A 20803-nucleotide genomic window follows, 5' to 3' on the forward strand; every position below is an offset into this window, starting at 1 on the left:
GTGTGTGTGTAGGACTGGCTGTTATTTTTCCCATCTGCTGAGCCGGAGTGCGAGTCATTTATCTCAGTTATCCAGACAGTGTCAGAGCTCCATCTGTGAAAACAGTAAACACACTGACTCACACTCTCTAAGTGACTGCCATTGATACCAGACAAGAGAGCACTGCCGAAACACACAAGGATAAAGTATGTCTGCACACACACACACACACACACACACACACACACACACACAGGGCTACAGTTACTGTTTGTTTTCATCTTATTACAGTGACAGGAGCATGGCAACCCCAGAGAGAAGCAGGATAATAGTGGTGTTTTGTTTTTCTTCTATTATTTCCACTAATGGTCCAGGTTGCCCCTCTCCTTTAGATGATCCCTGCTTAGTCTGCATTCAGTTACCAGAGGATATCAGAGCCCTTTGTTGAAATGAAATGACGCCTCAGTTTGGTTTGTCAAGCTTTGAGTATTTCCATTACCTTCCACTTTATGCTTCTGCTCCACTACATTTCTGCGGGAAACATTGTTATTTTATGTTACTTTGACAGAAACAGTTGTTTGTTACTTTTCATATTGGGATTTTACATTCAAAACAAATGATCATCTTATAATACTGCATATGATGCATTGTTATAGATTAAAATATCCAACAGTATGCAATGCTGTTAAAAATAGCTCTACCTCAACCAACCACAACATTAAAGTACTGCTTACATGGAAATGCATCAGTGATAATGAACCAATAATATAATAGTATAATGAGTACTTTTACTTTTGATACTTTATGTACATTTTGTTGCTAATAGTTCTGTACTTTTACTTAAGTAGTCTTGAATGCAGGACTTTTATTTAATGTAGTATTCCTGTTGTGTGGCATTTCTGTCTTATGTAAATTATCTAAATACTTCTTTGACCACTGAATGTAAAGAATACCTGTCTCTGTAACTCAACCACTGCTGCTGTTACAACCCAAGTGTCAGTGCTGATGGCGCTGAATGAGCTGGGTGAACCGATATGAACAAGAATAACTACCATTTTCTATTTTTGATGAATTTTTAACTAGTTTTTTGTTTTTTCACATCTACTCCTTTTTCCACTTCCCACCCTTCACTCCAATTTCTCATCATTGCCTTTGCCTCCAACGTGTTCTTCCTGTTCCTTCTTCCCCGTCTCTCTCTTTGCACACTTAGATATTCTGTTTGAAGGTAAGACGTACTGCAGGAGGTGGAAACTGACCCACATGTTCTTCATCAACTAACTTCAAACACCGGGAAGATCACTCAGCTATACGTGTACGAACAATCCATTCAGTTTCCTCTGTGCTTGACTGCTCCTAATGACTCTTACAGACTCTGAAGGATATTCAGTGTGCAGCTTGTGAATAGGAACAAGAGATTCTTTTTGATATCAGAGGATGAACAGGTGTGCAGACGCCTACAAACTTTAATCAGTCTTCCTTTGTTGTGAAGTGCTGCGCAGTGTTGACAGAGCTGTTTGGAGCCCAACCTGCATGACTGCCTTACAAGTTTCCTGCCAAGTTGCCACGGGTTATGGAGGTCTTTGTAGCATGAAGTTGTACCCTGTAGCTATTATTGATATCAGTCGCTTTGGCAGGAAAAATTACGCCTGCAGCTCAGTTCTGACTTGGCAGCGAGAACTGCAATGGGACGGTTTTGTTACACTTGAAAACCTGTGCACACATATTCAAGAGACCTGAAAATATGTGCTGCATTTTCCACTGTTTTGATGTCCGAACAAGCAGAATATTTAATTTCATTTCAATGTGTATTCAAAAGTTTTTAAAAAAAAAAATTGAGTTATCTCACACTTTTTCATTGCCTATCATTGGTTTTTAGAGGTTTTGGGTCTTGGATGAACAAAAACAATTGTCTTTTTGTTTGTAATAATCTTTTTGCTGGGTTGCCAGGTTCTTTGATTTCATGCTATTCTTTGCAGCATACTTGTGGTATCATGGCATATGGTAGATGGATTTGTATACACACACACACACACACTTCAATGAATAACACAAGTAATGAGCTCAATGCATCATCCCATCACCAGTCCCTCATTTCTTCTTTCTTTCTTCCTTTTTATTAGCCATGCTAGCAGCATATCTAGGGACTCCTGGATGGATTGCCATGAAATTTTGTACAAACAGCTATTGTGTCCAGAGGATGAATCCTACTGACTTGGTGATCCTCTGACATTTCCATTAGCACCACCATGAGGTTGACATTTGTTATTTTGACAGACATATCTCAACAACTATTGAATGGATTGCCATGAAATTTGGTACAGACTTCCACATCCCTTTCAGGATAAATTGTCAAAATTTCAATTTGCCCATTACTTTGGTTTATAACCAAATACCTGCAAAATTAATGACATTCCCATCAGTCTCAGGTGTACTTTGTGTTTAGTGCTAATTAGCAAAAGTTAGCATGCTAACACCCTAAACTAAGATGGTGAACAAGGTAAATATTTCTCTTATCAAAAAGTACAGTATAAATGGTAAAAATAAATATTAATTTGATTTGTTTAGATTGACTTCTGATAGAAAAGCAGACTAATACACTTGACTTTTCATCTTACACCACCATGAGGTTTACATTTGTGGTTTCCAGTAAAATGTTTCAGTGAAACTACTGGATGTATCACCGTGAAATTTAGAACACACATTCATGTCCCCCTCAGGAGCAATTGTACTAACTCTGGTAAACCCTTAACGTTTCATCTATCACCAAGATCAGATCAAAACAGATCACAAAACTAATTCCCATCTGCCTCAGCTGTAATTTGTGTTTATTGCTAATTAGCACATGTTAGCATGCTAACACACTAAACAGGGAAGGTGAACATGGTAAACAGTATAGCCTACCTGCTAAACATCAGCATGATTGTGTTGTCATTGTCACCATTATAGCATGTTAACGTTAGCATTTAGCTTGAATGAATGCTGAGTTCAGCCTCACAGCGCCACATGGGTGTAGACTCTGTTTCTTTATTTTTGCCTTTCTTTTCCTTTCCATTCTCTCTGTCCACTCTTCTCCCTGCTCATAAACCCTCCCTCCCTTTGTCAGCTCTCATCCTCTTGCTAACACTTTGTCACATTGCTCTTTCCCACTCTCACTCCTTTTTCCCCTCACTTATCACTGCACACACAGACTCCCTCTACCTGTCTCTTCTATCTTTCTGTATCTCTTTCTCCCTTTCCCTCCCTCTCTTTGCCTAGATGTTAACATCTTGCTGCTACATTCATGTTTTGGGCCTCTCTAAAACCATCCGCTTCTCACCCGCTCCCTCTACTGTTATCCATCATCCTCTATTGGTCCATTCATCACGTAGTCAGGTCGCTATTGGTTCATTCATCAACCAGCCAGCACCCCCGCAGCTGCAGACAGCAACCAGCACACAGGCCCAGGAATGTATAGGCTCAGAGCTTGGTCCCTAATGTTGCACGGCACTTGAAACTGTGCAGTAAGTATCCTGGGAAATTTTCCCAGAGGCAAGACTCCTTTGACAGCCTCTATTATAAAGTACTAGTCTTGTACTAGTAATGGTCTGATAAAGAAAATAACTGTGCTATGACACTGCAGAACCTGTTTTCAAGCTTTCATACGAAACTGGGAGACGTGGCTGATTAGTTTGTCAGATAGAAAGAATCTTCCAGACATTTCACTGAAGCTGACATGAATCTGGGTGTAACACTGGGTGGTGTGAATTTTTCTGTATTTATACCATGGCCGCCAAAAATACTAGTGTCCGGCTGCCAGGCATCTGTTCATATTACAAAACACCCCGAACATATGCTGCCTTCAAACCCAATGAGCGAGGTTGAATTTTTGACATGCAGAATCGAATACACAATAAGCCTGGCATTCAAGTGGTTAAAGTCATTGGTGACTTAAGACACTGTTGCTAGATATTACTGTACAACTAAAAATATTTTCTTTACCTGTTTCCCAAGTTGCAACTCCATCTCCGGACCCTGAGAAAGACAGTAGCCAGAAATAACAGATGTCCTTGCTCGTTTTGAACGACACAAGAAAAATACAAATATGTTATTGCTTATGAAAATCTAAAATAACGGAAAGTAACATTTAACTGTTAACAACATTTTTTGATTTTGGTTCACATCCTAGAAATAATTAATTTATTGTTCGGCAGATGTTGTGTTTTTTATCCAGATGGTGGCTTTGAGGATTCTGGAGCCCTTCAAGACAGTAGCAAGTGTTGTTTAACAACCTGCTGGGTTTTTCACAGATTGTCAAGAATTTATCATTCAGAAGAACAGATGTGTGCCGCAGACTGAAATGTTCCTATACAGCAATGAAGGAGAGACATGAACTGGGGTTAACTAGAAACAAGAAAAGGGTAGGCAACTGTAGTAATTCATTAAAAAATAAAAATAACTTCAATGGGCTTCAACATTTTGAATAGGACTCTAAGAGTCTGCAGCTAAGCTAGCACCTCTCTGAAGCTGTATTTAGGCACAGTGGTACTTTGAGCTAAATGCTAATGTCAGCATGCTAACATTCTCACAATGACAATGCTAACATGATGATGTTTAGCAGGTATAATGTTTATCACGTTAAACACAAAGTACAGCTGAGGCTGATGGGAATGTCATTAGTTTTACAGGTATTTGGTCATAAACCAAACATAGGACACATTTAAAGTTTGACCTGATGGTGCCACAGTTAGAGGATCAGTGAGCATGGTATAAGTGCAATAATACACTCTGTGGTGTTCTGATATAGAAAATAAGGAACTCACCTCCGCCTAGTCCATTATTTTTGATCAGGGCACCTAAGCGCGTATCATCACTTAAATACACTCATATTGCCTACAGAGAAGTTTTATGGAAGCTACTGGTTTAGTTGTGACTCATCCTCACTTACAACCATCAAATCACCACACACACACACACACACCATTTTAACATGGGCAGGAAGGCAGACCTCCGAACGAGGCACAGCTGCATTCCTCTGGTTACATGTAAATGTTTGCACGTGCTGAGACCAAACACAAAAAAACACACCTACTGGCATAGATACATAGGTCCAGGGCCTTTTACACACATGTGCACACACACACACACACACACACACACGACAACTGAAGCTATTAGAAGCAGTGGGCAAGGCTCCTAATAAGCTCCAACCCGACCCAGTTTCACATGCTACACACACAGAAACAGAATGTAAACTTCCTCCATATATCTCCAGGTGATATTAATTAAAGTGTGAACATTTTTATGGATCTATTAACGCAGCTGCTCTCAGAGGACGCAGCTGTCTGAGTCTCTGACAAATAGGCTCAATTGCCAGTCGCTGTCCTCTCCTCATTCTCACCAGCTAAACCTTTTGCCCCCCCTGAGAGCATGGACGAAAGACGGACAGAGAAATATACACATTCAAATATACACACTCGCATACAACATGTGAATGTATAGGTTAGGTATTTGTCAGCAGAACTGTGTCATTCTGGAAATTGGGTTCATATCATCACCATCAGCTGAAAAGTTCCTAACCCCCTCATGACCTCATTTTGATGATTTTTTGTTATTTACCTTCAGTTAAAGGTGATTAATGGTCCTCCTTGAAGGTTGCCAAAATTCTTCAACTCCCGGGTTTATTAAACCTTTTCATATCCACTTATATTTTTTTTAAATGTGTGGATGTCAAGCTAAAAACACTTTCTCCACTGCCATTTTTGAAGTGATATACCCAACGACAGTGATATGTTTCTGTTATTACCAAATGGGCCACAGCTGTCAACTCCATGAATGAAATATTAATATTTACAAAGTTTCAACTCTTGGTGATATGTTTGAGCTTAAAGGGTCAGTTCACCCATATTACAAGAAAAAGCATATTCTCACTTACTCAAGTACTTTACTTAAGTGCAATTTTGAGGTACTTGTACTTTACTTGAGTATTTCCATTTTATGCTACTTTATACTTCTACTCCTGTTCATTTAAGTGGTAAATACTGTGCTTTTTACTCCACTACATTCACCTGACAGCTATAGCTTCTAGTTACTTTAAAGATTGAGATTTTAATTTAAAAATATAAGCCTATAAAATCTTATAAAAGACACTGTAATATCAGAGATTAAATCAGTAGTTCCAAACCTTTCTCACTTGTAACCCCTTGCAAAAAAAAAGGTTCTTATCTTGTTTTGAAGTCCAAAAAATGAATACAGATTTGTGTATCCAAACACTGTTTTTTCTTCTTTCCTCCCATTAATAAATCTCCCATTAATCATCGTGAGATGATTAATGGGAGATTTATCCCTCAGATTTATCTTGTGACCCTTTGAAGGGGCCTGACTCCTAGGTTGGGAAATTAAACTACTGAACCGTGTATGAGGTAGTTAAAACTAGCTCCACCTTGATCAGCAACGAAAGTAAAATGCTGCTTACTCATTGATGCTTCAGTACTAATATCAGAATCAGAATCAGAAATACTTTATTGATCCCCGAGGGGAAACTCTTTTGTTACAGCAGCTCACTATCACGTCAGTGCACACAGTACTAACAAGTACAAGTACTAAGCAAAAAATATAATACACTATAATACAGGTCAGATAAATTAAGTACCAAGTGGGTATAAGTACAAAATTAAAATAATATAATCATTTAATTAACTGTGTAGTAATATCAGTCACAGGAGTCATTTTTATGCAGAATGAGTACTTTTACTTTTGATACTTTAAGTACATTTTGCTGATAATACATCTTTTACTTAAGTAGGATTTTAAATGCAGGACTTTTTTTACTTTGCGATATTCCACCACTGGTGGTATGTGGCCATGTAGAACCACAAATTCTGGAGCTTTTGATTATATCACATGATCTTCCTCAGCAGATGGACTTGTCCAGTTGTCATGGAATGTGTCCAGATTTCCATTTTTTTTCTCAGCACTTTAAGGACTTTTTGTCCACATTGGCTTAAACCTGTTGGCTTCATCTGCTGAGGAAGATTGTGTGATATGATTGAAAGCTGGAGAACAGCCACTAAATGTATGGACCTTGTGGTGAGACTGTTTTGTCAACTGCTGTTTCCAAGGTCTAGAATGAACTGTAATCTCAGATTTGGGTTTTATTTTCCCTTCTTTAAAACTAAAATCTGTCTCTGAGATTTTTGCCACCAGCCCATTAGGTACAATAGTTAAGGATGATTAATTAAATTAATAATTACATTTAAAAATTCAACAGTAACATCTCTATCTAGAAACACTGACTCCGTTATTTTGGAGAATCTCCAGACCTCACTGTGAACAGTTTTCATTGGAATTACTTTGTACTGAAGAAACAGTCCCTATGAAAATTGTCCACTGCGTGTTTTGTGGTGCTCACAGCAATAAAAACTTTAATGAGCAGCAACATCTCTTTCCAGAGTCAGAATCCCTTGTCACGAATATCTTAACAGAAACTAACTGAATGGCTAGATACCATAGTGAACTGGCCCTTTAACACATGTCAAACACATGTCACTGGATAATTAATAAGTTGAATATTCTGAAAATGTTGACATATCAGGGTCAGTACTTCCTTTTGACACTTGGACAGAATACAGAGCTCCTCCACTGTTACTCTTTAATGACTGAATGTGATGGCATGTCTGTTCCTATACAGCAGCCCATATATCAGCCTTGACCACACAGCCTCCAGTGGTGCGACAGGGCACAGCTGAGAGTCTGGTGCCAACGATAACAAGGGCCTCCTTCAGTGCCACGTACTCTCCTGCAACGCCGCACCTGTCGTCGTTCGTGTGCATGTATCTATGTGTGCACGTGTGTGTGTGTGTAAAGCATGTAACTGAAAAGACATGTGGTGCTCATACACATTCCTTCCGGCCCGCTCATGAATCACTCTGCCCCCACCTCTGCAGCCACCGGCCCGGGGGTTCCTTGGAGAAAGAGGAAGAGAGATGGGAGGGCGAATGAGGAGAAGTGTAGGAGGCTGAACTATGTAGAGTGTAATAGCTGTACTTTATGTATGTACAGTATGTGTGCTATCTGCTTATCTGGGTGTAGGTGCACTGCTTATACATGTTTTTGTACAGATTTTATTAGAGGAAAGGTTTATCTGTGAGGGATAAAGAAAGAACAATCTGATTAGGGAGAAGTGTAAAAACACACCTGCATACCTACAGTATGTTTGAGGCTTGAGTTTGTTTACTGTGGACAACAGATGAACTCCAGCTGTCTGTGACGCTGCCTGAGAGGGTAATGAAAGCAGATGTTATGATAAGCATACAGTTCTTCTTATATTTCCTAAACCCTTAACATCCACTCTTTTCTGAGTGAAATATTAAAATATTCACTCCTTGTTTTTTGTTGTTGCACCATTCTTTCAGATGGAAATATTTTAAATGTCTTGTACTTCATTTTACCAAAATTCAGCCTGCCATCTTTGGTATGTTTGGAAACTTTGGGATCTCCACTAGAATCTAAAATGAAGTTATGTGGATTTGAGCAGAGTTTGGCTGCACAGCATGAGTTTGTATCGACTGTCTCGTCTGCAGGAAAGTGGGATTGAAGAGGTTAAGTATTAATTTGCACCAGTTTAAGCTTCATTATGGTTGTCTAAGAAATTACATCAACACACACACACATACAGAAGGGTGGTCATGTGCGCATCCAATCCCGTATTTAGGCCAGGTGCAGGATGGCTGATTTAGTATGAGAAAATATAGAGAATATCACCACACTGGATTGTAGCTCTCTCTTTTTTGGTCTGAAACGTGATGAAAATGATGTCACGAGAAAGGAAAAAGGAAAAGTATATAGGTACAATATTGATGACATCATGGTCAAACAATGTCACAAATCAGACAGCCAAGATATGTTGTTAAAGACAAATTCCAGTAGTTGCAAATCACAAACAAAATATTCAAAAATATTTTAAAAAGTGGGCTACAGGACAACATTGGGCACGATTCAATAGACCCCATTGTGTAAGATTTCATAGATGAGTAGAAAATAATGGAACCCCCCCCCCAAAAAAATGGAGAAAATGTAACTATTACAGTTTCAGGATGACTATTAGTATCTTGAGTGCTTCATTGAAAGTGTTGAAACTGTTTTGCTGGATTGGTTGATCATGATGTCTGGAACTTTTTATGTTATACTATCTTTTGTATTAAAAACATACAAAGGTCATATTGTTGTATTCAGGGGATTTACTCCTTTATTAGTACTAGTGCAGTTTAGGATAACTTCACTGATGTGTTGTTCTTTTCATGAGATTTGTTGATAATAATTTAAAATAAATAACAATGCCAGCCTTATTGTTTAAATAATCTACTATTACTGTTGATAATTTCCATCCAAGAATGTACAACTCACTCTGGAAAAGCCCTGACACTGGCTGTCTCCCATCCACTCACACTCTCCCACCGGGGGCCCGACATACCCCGGGACACAATGTCAAATTCCACATGGCTGAGCTACCTGGCCAGGCTATTATTGGACCACATGCCTGACGGGACTGCAGGAGGCTGGGAGGAGACAAATAACAACTGTGAAGCTGATATGCAAGGTGATGGAGACAGACAGTAGGACAGGAAGCTCCCTGACAGGCATGAAACAGATATCACACAGAGAAAGAGAAAAAATAGATGAAACAAACATAAACAGAGATAGAACAACCAACCAAATTGACATAATCTGCAATAAGTAGGCACAACTGGAGCCCTGAAACTGACACAATTTAGATTATCTGTATTTTGCCATGTTTGACATTTTGTGAGTGATTTAATGTATCTTTTTCCCATAATGTCAAAAATAAAAGTATGCAGTACAGTATAGGGATGATATAGGTATACAGTATAGGTTCTCCTTAATACATAGCCTACAGTACATGACTGCCTGGTGTAGTTTTATGACAAAAGTTAGCTTCAGCTAGGTAGCTAGCTGAAAAGGCTCGTGCTCAGTTTGTTTAGCGGCCAGTGCTTTCAGTTAAGCTAGCTAGCCACTACACCACAATTGTGAAGAAAAACTGGAAATATGGTGAGGAAATGGGGAAAATAGATTAAGACCAAAAAAGTTGAAAACTAAAATGAGCAAGTGAAAGATAAATAGAAGAGTAAATTCAGTTTTAATTTATTCAATCAATTGATTGGTGGTAGATAAAGCTTTATATTTCTTTTTACACTCCATTTTAAATATTTAACTAACAAAATTATTTATTGATGTGTTCAGTTATATTTTTGACTTGTCTGATACTTTTACTACATTTTTTCCATACAACACAAGGACAGGATTCTTATTTAGAAAAAAGAGACATTTTCTTTATATTACTTTTAACACAGGTTTTCTCTTTGTTGTTTTTACTCTTTCTTCACTGCAGATATGAAAAGGCTGCACAAGAATCCAATAAGGATCTTTTAAAGCTGTCATGTAGCAGATATTTTTGAATACTTGTGGTGGGTCAGATATGTCTAAACAGACAGTCATTAACAATTGAGGTAACCGCAATCATTTAATGTTCCACAAGGAAAGTATTTTCATAAAAGCCCTATTTACGCACTTTTAAAAAATGTTTTCACTGGACTGAGAGTTAATTTTTCTGAGCTTCACGTGTCCAGAAAAACAAGAATCTGAGATGCTGTTTAAGACGGCTGGAAGATAATCTACTGCCAGAAGAACATGAGATCATCACTGAATCAGCAAAGTTATGATCTATAATAACCACATATTACAGCCAGACGCTGTTGTGTTTGGAGAAATATGTGACGAGCCAATGCTCTCGTTTCCGCAGGGCAGCCTCTTCTCACAGAGAAGCTCATATATTTGTAGCCTCCTTTTTGCATTCAGGCCCCCCCAGGCCTCCTCTTCCTCCTCTTCTTCATCCTCCTCCCAGGTCAAGGATCTAGTACATGCAAGAGATGGATAAAACTTTTTCGTGGGAGGGAGAGTCAAATGGTTTATCAGAGAGGTCGGCTGAGGAGGAGAGGAGGGGAGAGGTGGGAAGGCTGCAACAGCCAAACACAACAGATGTTCGGCTGCGGACGGAACAGAAAGGTCTCAATGGGATTTACACCCAGCACTCCTCTCCTCCTCCTCCTCCTCCTCCTCCTCCTCCTCCTCCTCCTCCTCCTCTTCCTCCTTTTTTACTCTCCTCCTCCTCTTCTCCTCTCCTCTCCTTTCATTTCCTCTCCTTTTCTTCCTCTTCATCCTCCTCTCCTCTTCTTCCTGATCTTCTCTCCTCTCCTTTCTTTAATATTCCTTTCTTTCGCCTCCTTTACTCTCATCTCATCTCTTCCTCTTTGTTGTCTTCTCCTCTTCCTCCTCCTTCTCCTCCTCTCCTCTCATTTCCTTTTGTCTTCCTCTTTCTCCTCCTCTCCTCTTGTCTCATCTCCTCTCCTCTACTTTTCCTCTCCTTTTCTGTCTTCCTCTTTCTCTTCCTCCTTCTCTACTCTTTCTCATCCTCTCCTCTTCTCTTCTTCCTCCACTGTTCTCCTCTCCTGCCCTTATCCTCCTCTTCTTCTTCCTCCTCCTCTCCTCCCCTTCCTCCTCCTCATCTCCTCCTCATCATCATCTCCTCCTCCTCCTCTTCTCCTCCTCCTCTCTGATATTTAATTAGTGGCTACAGAAATTTAAAGGCTGCATGTATTTCCTAATTCTATTCTTTATTTTCTTCTGTCAACTGCACATTATTATATTTATGGGATTTAACTCGGCTATGAACATCTTGTTTATTGGTTTAGATCCAAAAAAGAAGATCATTTGCGATCAGTTATCATTGAATTGAGAGCTTACGTTATTTTAGGTTCAGTCTGGGGAAGTGATTTGTGTTGAAATGGACAAAAATTCTCCCACCGCCTGCAGCTAGCAAATGGAAATCATTATGTGTGATTGGCTGCCAGAGAAAAGCCTGACTGTCTCTGTGACTGACACACTGGACTACCCACCGGCTCTCAGATGGAATTTGTGATAAAGCAATCCTCTACACTCTCCATATCAAGGCCTCTACACTCTCCATATCAGCCTGGATCACTGTTAAGTTTCAGTGTTGTGTTTGGCAGGGATTTATCTGTATTTATCCTAAATGTAGCAATGTCTTGTTTTTCACGCTGAAGATTCCCATCGTGCAGACAGTAATGTCTACATGCCAGAGTCTGATAAGGTCTGGAAACAAGATAATTAGCTCAGACCTGTTGTTTTCTTGTCATGCTCCTGACCTATACTTTCTCTCATTCTCCTCCATCAGCCTATCTCTGTGTCGTCCCCCCACACACACACACACTTTGCTTTGATGTTCTTTGTCAGCATCACTCTTCCTTGTCCACCCCCAACCCCCCACCCTGGTTAGCCCAGATTACAGAGTGGTGGAGGGAAGCAGCCACACAAAACAATAATTTTTCCATTGCTGTCTATACATGACAAGTCAGACTTGTGTGTTTTCCTGTTTTTAAAGGGCTGGTTCACCCAAATGACAAGAAACCTACCTTTTTTAGTAAATAGCCATGAAGATAGTTCTGCTTTTATTTGCTCTAGTTTTGAGATATCCATCTTGGAGATTTCTGTCGCCACCCCAACACAATGTAGGAGAATGGAATTTTGTTTGTGGTAGATTGAAAAATGACATTAAAAATAATATTAACATCTCTTTCCAATAACAATGTCCTGTTTACTCTGGATAACCCACCGAACACTCTGAGAATGAAGAAATAGTTTCTTCAAACAGGGGTGAAAAATAATGTGGATGATTTGAGCTGGTGGTGTACAGCTGTTAACAGTCACCAATTTAAGGTAAAAAGGTCACAGGGTGAGTTTCAGTAGCAAGCGGGACAGGAAATGGAGCAGTGGTAAGTTGACTCACTGGAGTGTGTCTGTGTTTGTGTTTTTTTAAGACTGACAGAGTTATATTGATTTCTTACATTTCTGCCTTCTATGGACTATTACATTGTTGGTTTTGGTCTTTTACCTGGGATTTGTTGACAATAATAAAAATAGAAAATATTACCAACCTTATCCTTTAACTATAAAGAAACTTTACATTGCTGCAAATTATAAGTTGCAGAAGTTTAATAGAACTCATCAGCTATAAAAGAGGCTTGGCAATCAACAGTTTTTATGTGAGTTTTCCAAGAAACATCAGACAACAGAGCTGCAAAGGGGCTGAATCATCTGTCCCCAACATGCAGGTGCATCAAACAAAAAACCTTTAAAATAATCCAAGAGACATCAAGCAGCAGTCTCAAAAATCAGGACAACATACTGTTCACGACTTCACTGGAAAAGACAGCAGTCATAAGTTAAAACCAACCAAAAGGGATACATTCCAAATATATGATATATGCATGGTGAACAGATGCAGCTAAATGGCATTTAACCTCTGCCTTTGAAGCAATGTTTGCGATGATGGTCTTGTTACTTAAAAGTCCTGAAGTGTTTACCTCATTTAGTCTCTTCCTGTATGTTGTTTTGTTAATGAAATTCCTAAAATGTGGCCTCCTCAATCATCCACAGAAACCCTTGTTCACAAAATCCCCTTGTAATAATGCAAAGACTTGAACAAGTGGAATTTCTTCAGCGGCTAGACTGCAACCATGGAGCTTTATCCCCCTAAAACCCCACAAAAATCTCCTTATCTTGAACCACCGCCCTTCCCACCTCATCTACATCGTCCAACACCCTAATCTTGACCCCAGCCTGCTCTGCCTCACTCCCCTTATCCTGACCTCCCTCCCTCCTCCTCCCTCTTCCAGTCCCTCTGGCTGTGTCAGTATAACGAATGCACCCCCATCCTGAAACCCAGCATGCCGCAGGACCGTGATGGATGTGCACATCACTGCCGCAGTTTACAAAGCCTGCATGAATACAGTGCAGCCACCCCAGATCCTGTCAGCTCAGTCCCCGCGCTCGGCCCTTAACGCTGCACGCAGAGGGGCTCCCTGCTTGAACCGACTCTTAAAACCTGATAGTAGAGATGGTGGAGAACCTCATCCATAAATGTCAACCCTTTCTCTCTCTAGCCCCCACCGCTAACACCAACAACAACCATGGAGAGTTTTAGTTCACTTAAGCACTTTATGGGGGTCTTAAACGGGAAAACTCTGGTGTGAAATTGAAGATGAATTGTTGTCACTTAAGAATGTGCTGCAGAGAAGTGGAGAGAGGGATTGCTTATTTTGTTTGTGCTATAAATCCCCCCCCCCCTCCTTCTGCAATAGTGTTATTCATTTCTCCAGCAACAGGCCGTTAAACTGTATATCAAACAGGAATCCTGAAGCAGTCAGACATATCCCTTGAACAACAAAGCCTTCATCAATAACCCCTCACCTCTGCGCGAACTGGCAGAATATTACATTAACTATCTATTTCATCCTATATTCCTAACTCTCCACAACCCAGAGCCGTGCACCCGGACAGTAACCTGAGCTCTGCCATGATATTGCAAATCCCCGGACAGGAATTGTGTTTGTGTAGCTGTGTGTGTGTGTGTACAGAGTAGGAAGTGGTGGATTGAGGGACATCATCAGACCCTAAGCCCCAAGATCAGCCACCTGTGTGTTATCAAGGGCAGCCTGATAATCCTCCCTGCCCTGTATCTGCCCTCTTTGCCTCCACACACACCAAAAACACACAGACGTACATGCTGTTTGATCTCACGTCACTGGTTTACTCCTCAACACACTCCTGCACAAAATATCACTATAACTCAGCTCTGGAAACACACTGCAGATGAAAAAACGTGATTATCTTTGCAGTCAGGAGGTGCGGAGTCTGCTTTTGTGATCCATTTATATTGCAGAGTGTTATTATCAATCAAAATATTTCTCATGTGTGAATTTGAAGTTCAAAAACCTCCACCTCCTCCAGGCAGCATAGAAAATAAACCTTACTTCACTTCTGATGAGGGGGAATTTATTCCACTGCATAATTCAAACAGAGAAGCATGGGAGCAGGTGAAGACCTCAAGATGCAAATCAAGAGAATGTGAGCCCGGCTGTAGACTATAATTTCCTCATCAAGAAGAAAGACATACTGTCACAAGAGCTGCTTCAATCCAAACCACATCTCAACAGGTAATTAGACATCAGCCGTTCCCTCTTTAACCAAGTCTTTTTGAGCCCAAAACGCAGGAGCCAACATGTCAACCGCATGCTGCACCCACAAACCACCTCAACACTTAATTTGGAATTTTTCACTTGCTCCCTCCGACCTGTTTTTGCCATTTACTCCTGCAGACATTTCCAAAGGGGGAACTCCATTGCCGAAGCATAGGTAAACCTATCCAACAAGGGAGCCCATTCTTTTGAAGGATCACTAAATTTCGGGTGTAATTTAATTCCCGCATGCCTCCTGTCCCATATCATGGCTGCATGTCTCCGAGGTACAACACCACAGTAAATAATGGCCGGGGGCTCTACTTCCACTTGCCAGGCTGTTATTTCTTTACAGTAGAGAAATCATAAAGGGACTTCAGTCATAAATATATCGTCCAACAGCACCATAAAGGCTCCACAGATGGGAATTATGGCCGTGCAAAGGCGTCTGCATAAATTAAATACCCTAAAGCCTTGAAATAGGATGCCTATTGTTATAGTGAAGTATAACATTGTACAGTAGGATGGCTGGAACAACTGAGTATGGACTTGACAACTAAAAGAACTGTGTTGGAGAAAAAAGCATTGGTGGACAAAGCAGAAGACACACTTGCTGATGAACTTGCAGGCAATCCTAAAAAGAGGTAAAGTAGAGCGCAAGTACAAGCTTTGGGAGATAGTTACAACCCTAACATTTAATAATAACAAATACTAATTAATAAGTTACTTTAGGATAAATGTTATATAAACATTAAGTCTAGACAGTTTGCTTTTCAACACTGTCTATCCTAAGACAGCTTTTGAAGACACAACTTTAAAGTAGTGAATTGGACAGTGAATGAATAAGAAACAGACAAAGACTCTACAGCCATGCTTGCAGCTCTGCGAGGCTGTCCTTAGGCACAGTGATGCTCTGAGCTAAATGCTAACATCAGCATGCTACATTAACATGCTCACAATGACAATGCTAACATGCCGATGTTTAGCGGGTATAACGTTTACCATGTTCACCTTCCCAGTTTAGTGTGTTAGCATACTAACAATTGTTAATTAGCACTAAACACAAAGTACAGCTGAGGCTAATGAGAATGTTATTAGTTTTGCAGATATTTGGTCATAAACTGAAGTACTAGACAAATTGAAAATTTTAAAAGTTACGGGGTCACCAAAGTTATAATAACTCATCCTGAGGGGAACATTAATGTCTGCACCACATTTCATGGTGATCCATCCAATAGTTGTTAAGACATTTCACTGAAGCTAAGAACGTCAACTTCATGGTTGCTAAAGGAAAAGTCAAATGATCAACAAAGGATTCATCCTCTGGGGACCATGAATGTCTGTACAAAATTCCACGGCAATCCATCATATAGTTGTTGAGATATTTCATGAACTATTTATTATAACTGACAGAGAATTCACCTCCTGGTTTTGAGATGTTACATAGCTCACTTTTGATTTTGAGTGTTGTGATGATCCAAACTAGTCCTGCATTTTTGGTCTTAGTTCCACATCACATCCTCAGACCCGACTCTGATAATCCGACACCACTTCCCCTCGTCAAGAGCAAAAGCAGGAATGAAATCTAGCGTTTCCAGATCAGTGGAGGAGGGTGAGCACGAGGGGGGGAAGCAGGGTAGGAATAGCGTGACCTTCTTTGATCCCCTCTGAAGGTCTTCCTCATTCCCACCCTCCCTCTGCCCGCCTCTTCCACCTCTCACGTGCATGTTCTGCCCTGCCAAGCACCTGTCTGCAGGTATGAAATTAGAGAGAAAGAGATTCAGGGCCTTTGCCTGCACACAATGTCTTCACTGGGCTCACCTGCCTGTCCTCATCCTTGCCTCTGCTTATCTCTCCATCCTTAGCTGCTCTCTCCACATCTGTCAGCATCACTATCTTAACTAAATTACAGATTTGGAGTGGCACAAAATGGAGGCAATGATGATTACAATCAGACAAGGGGATCTACAATTCGGAGGTGTTTAAAACCAAACATGTCTTTCCTCTTTTCAAAGGCTGTCTTCAGCTGCTGACTTTCAAGAAAATCCAGAGGATGGAGAGGCTTTGTTTTGCAGAAACCTCACTGTCAACAGTCAACTGAATAGTTACTGCTGGGTGTGGCTGAAAGAGAGAAGAAAGCTGCAGAAAATATTCAGTCAGCCAGTGGGATCCAGACTGGAGCTCCTCAAGCAAAAATTGTGTTAATATCAAGATAAAGCCCTGACAGTGGTCAAATCCAGTCATGTCAGGGTTAATTTATCACTTTTGACAGTGCTGATGTTTAGGCTAATTAAAGCCACAATTTGACTCCATCACTGACTTTCAAGATCAGGGCAAATCCATGCTTAGCTGGAAATTTCCCATTGTAAACAAGTGTTGATTGTTCAATGACTTTTAGTTGGAATTGATGTAGATTAAAGTATATTAAATATGTGCCTGCAACATTCCTGCAATTGTAGAGAAACAGCAGTGATAGGGTCTCTCTTACATAAATGCACTCTGTGCTTGTGTGCTCCACACTAGCCAACATGGTCACAACAGTACACTCAAACTTCTGCTATCATTAAAAGATTTATGCTTGAAAATAAATAAAACCAGCCACAATAGCCACAAAATGTAAAAATATCATTACATTCACTTTACACTAGTTTAAAGTCACATATACATTGCACATATAGCAAAAACAGAAACAGAGCGACCAGAACGAAAAGAGAACGTAAGCAAGCAAAAGTGCAACACATACAATACGGTTCGTAACATAGAACAGTTAGACTTGCTGTTAAAACACAAAACAGTCCCTCTTGTAGTTAAGTGTATGAATTATAGATTACAACACATTTACTCTCATGAAAACACTTTTGGAAACAAAGGAAAAATAAATTGACTGAAAGGTAACAGCAGAACTGTCAACGTGTACCTTTCAAAATAAAAATCTCTACTACATCCACATATCGTTCTACAGGAATTCATAAAGCCCTGTTCATAATTTAGCATAACAACATACACACTACTGCATTAGGAACCGTTGTCTATTTAAGTCCAATATTCCCTCTCCTGTTAGCTCTGTTTTGGTCTATCCCAACTTCTGAGGGAAATATCTATCTTCAGCAGCTAAGTGCTCCACTTTGTTCATCAGCTAGTTACTGTTTGCCATTTTGGTTCTGGGCAGGTAACGTGGGTTTATCAGAGCTTTTTTCCTGAAAACCTTTGCTCCCTTCTGCGTCTGGAAATTAGGTAGATGAGAGCGGTGTTCGAAATATAGGGGAGACAGGGGGCTTAGCTCCCCCAAAAGAGTCCGGAGCTGCCCCAGAAGCCTTTCTAATGCTGCAATGAATAATATATGAAATAAATCAAATCAAATCCTAATCTGACTACATCTTTTGTCAATAATGTGTGTAACATGATTGATCTGGACATGTGCAGGTTGTTTTTTTAATTCATCTCGGCTCATGGGCTGCTTTCTTGTATTGTTTTGTGCGCCTGTGCGTAATTATTGTGAGTGGATTTGGTGTCAGTTCAGCAGCCTCTCTCTCATCATTTCTACTCTGCAATACAGCTGAGTATCCACTCTGTCCATCAGCATGCAGTAAACACTTTACTGCCCCTCCCAATCACACACCTTTATGAGGCAGGTTTCTTCTTTATGTCAGCCACAAAAACAAGATTTCAGAATAGAAACACCATCCCTTAGCAATTTTTCCACGCAATGAGAAATTAGTTATGAAACAACTTGGTCATGAAACTAGAAACAGGCCTATTTTTCTCACTAAGTGCTGAGCTTTTTATTTTTCCCTGTAATATTTGGTATTAGAGGTGATAGCTTAATAAAGTCTGTTTTTGTTTGTATGTTGGTTATGCTTTTTTAATTGAAAAGAGACCCCCCTGAATGCCATAGTGTAATTCGAACCCTAGGTGAACAGTGGAGTAAAACCAAAATAATGAGCTGAAAGATGCGAAAAACACTCTGTAGAGCTGAGGGGAACTGCAGAGTCAGGTGATAATTCTCTGTGGTTTGAGCCCTTTCAAATTACAGTTATTCGATCAATTGTCTATATGAATATTAATTTGTGCAGCATTAATGAAACACTGTCACAACGCTGATTTATTTCTTTAATTCCTCAATGAACATGATGATTTTCAAGGATAGAAAACACTGCCTGAAGCTTCTCAACAGACCACCGTCGTAGGTAGTGAAACTGCTGCCGTTGCCCCCAGAGGTGCTATCTGTGGTCGGGATCAGCTCTCACCTTAGCCAGTCTACTCATGTCTTTCTCTGATCTCCCATACTGGGACCACAAGCCCCCTGCAGATACCTCCAGTGGAATGTGACAAGTCACGAGACCGCCACTGCTGCATCCCTCCCTCCCCCCCTCCCGGTTTCTCTCCCTCTTTCATGCGCAGACTGTGGAGTACAGCTATAAACTTGAGGATATGAGACACAATAGTAGCTGACCCAGGTCACTTGAAATACTGGAGGTGTGTTTGATTTACCACACAAGGTACAATGGCATTGCTGTAAAACTGCAAAGTCTGTGTGCCAGGCAGGATAAATCAAGAAAACCTCACGTGCTATAAATCGAAACACATGTTCAATCCAGGAACGGGCCTATTTTTAATATTCAAAAATGTGCTGCACACATTACATAATGATCTACCTCTGCTATTTCATGGGAGGTTGATGCTAAAAGAATGTGATGATTACGCGTTAGATCGCTCATAAATCATCAGCGGCAGTGGGTGGGTAGTGTCAACGTCTCGGTCGGCCTGTGGATTTAATCCAACATGACTTTTGCATGTCAGGATCCCATTTGCAGCCCGGGGCGAAATTTCTTCTGCCGGCTGAGGTCGAGTAAAATAATATGTGGGCAGATTTGGGAAGGCAACTGATATGGATCCAAATGGCAGATGACAGCAGCAACAGAACTGAGCACTAATGTGTGCGAGTGTGTGTGTCCAAAGAGAGTGTGTTTGTTCACGTGTTTCCTTTATACGTATCCGCGTGTGTGTGCCCGCACATTCCCTGTAGCAGGAGATCCATCATCTGGGTCATATTACAAAGCAGTGGGGATCCTCGGTCAATTCCGGCTGATGGATGAAAAGAAGACCTAAGATGGCAGCTATGTCAATAACAGGCGTGGCCTCTGCTGACATCTGCCAGCCTCAAACCCTCACCCTCTCACCCCATTTTGTACGCTATACCAACCAGATGTGACTCCTGCCCACATCTGTCACAGCCGTGACCCCTCACCAGGGTTTGGGTGGGTCAAATTTTAATTCACTTATTAAGTTGAGTTATTTAGTTTTAAAATAAGGCTGCCATTTAGCTGTTAATAGATGGGATTAATTATTTATCGCTTGCAAAACAAACAGCTACTCATCTCTTACACACACACACATTTTTTCACTTCACAGTCTCCTGCCAAACAAGCCCCTGAAATAGCAACAGTATATTGCCGTCATTAAATTACTTTTGCTGAAATGCTTTCTCCAAATTGCAGCTTGGACGTGCTTCATGAAAGTGTTTGCGCACAACTTGACTTGATTTTCCATTTTGGGGGACGATGACATTGCAAAGTGTGTGCACAAAGCAGCATAAATCAAGAAAACCTCACATAGCATAAATTGAAACACATGTTCAATCCAGGCACAGGATCATTTAAACATTAAACTAACCAGAAACACTTGTATTCAGTTACAGAATGCTGCATACATGATAATGTATCTCAGCTATTTCA

General features: G+C 40.4%; 1 long non-coding RNA gene across 1 annotated transcript; it reads right to left on the reverse strand.

Annotated features, from left to right (window-relative positions):
- Positions 1–6775: 6775 nt before the first annotated feature.
- Positions 6776–9540, reverse strand: LOC122884897. The gene is made up of 3 exons (XR_006379996.1): positions 9361–9540; positions 8160–8230; positions 6776–7919 (listed from the first exon to the last, which is right to left on the reverse strand). It is a non-coding gene; the product is annotated as an uncharacterized LOC122884897 (long non-coding RNA).
- Positions 9541–20803: the final 11263 nt, after the last annotated feature.

Source organism: Siniperca chuatsi, linkage group LG2 (assembly GCF_020085105.1).
Source record: "Siniperca chuatsi isolate FFG_IHB_CAS linkage group LG2, ASM2008510v1, whole genome shotgun sequence".
In the NCBI taxonomy this organism is placed as follows: Eukaryota; Metazoa; Chordata; class Actinopteri; order Centrarchiformes; family Sinipercidae; genus Siniperca; species Siniperca chuatsi.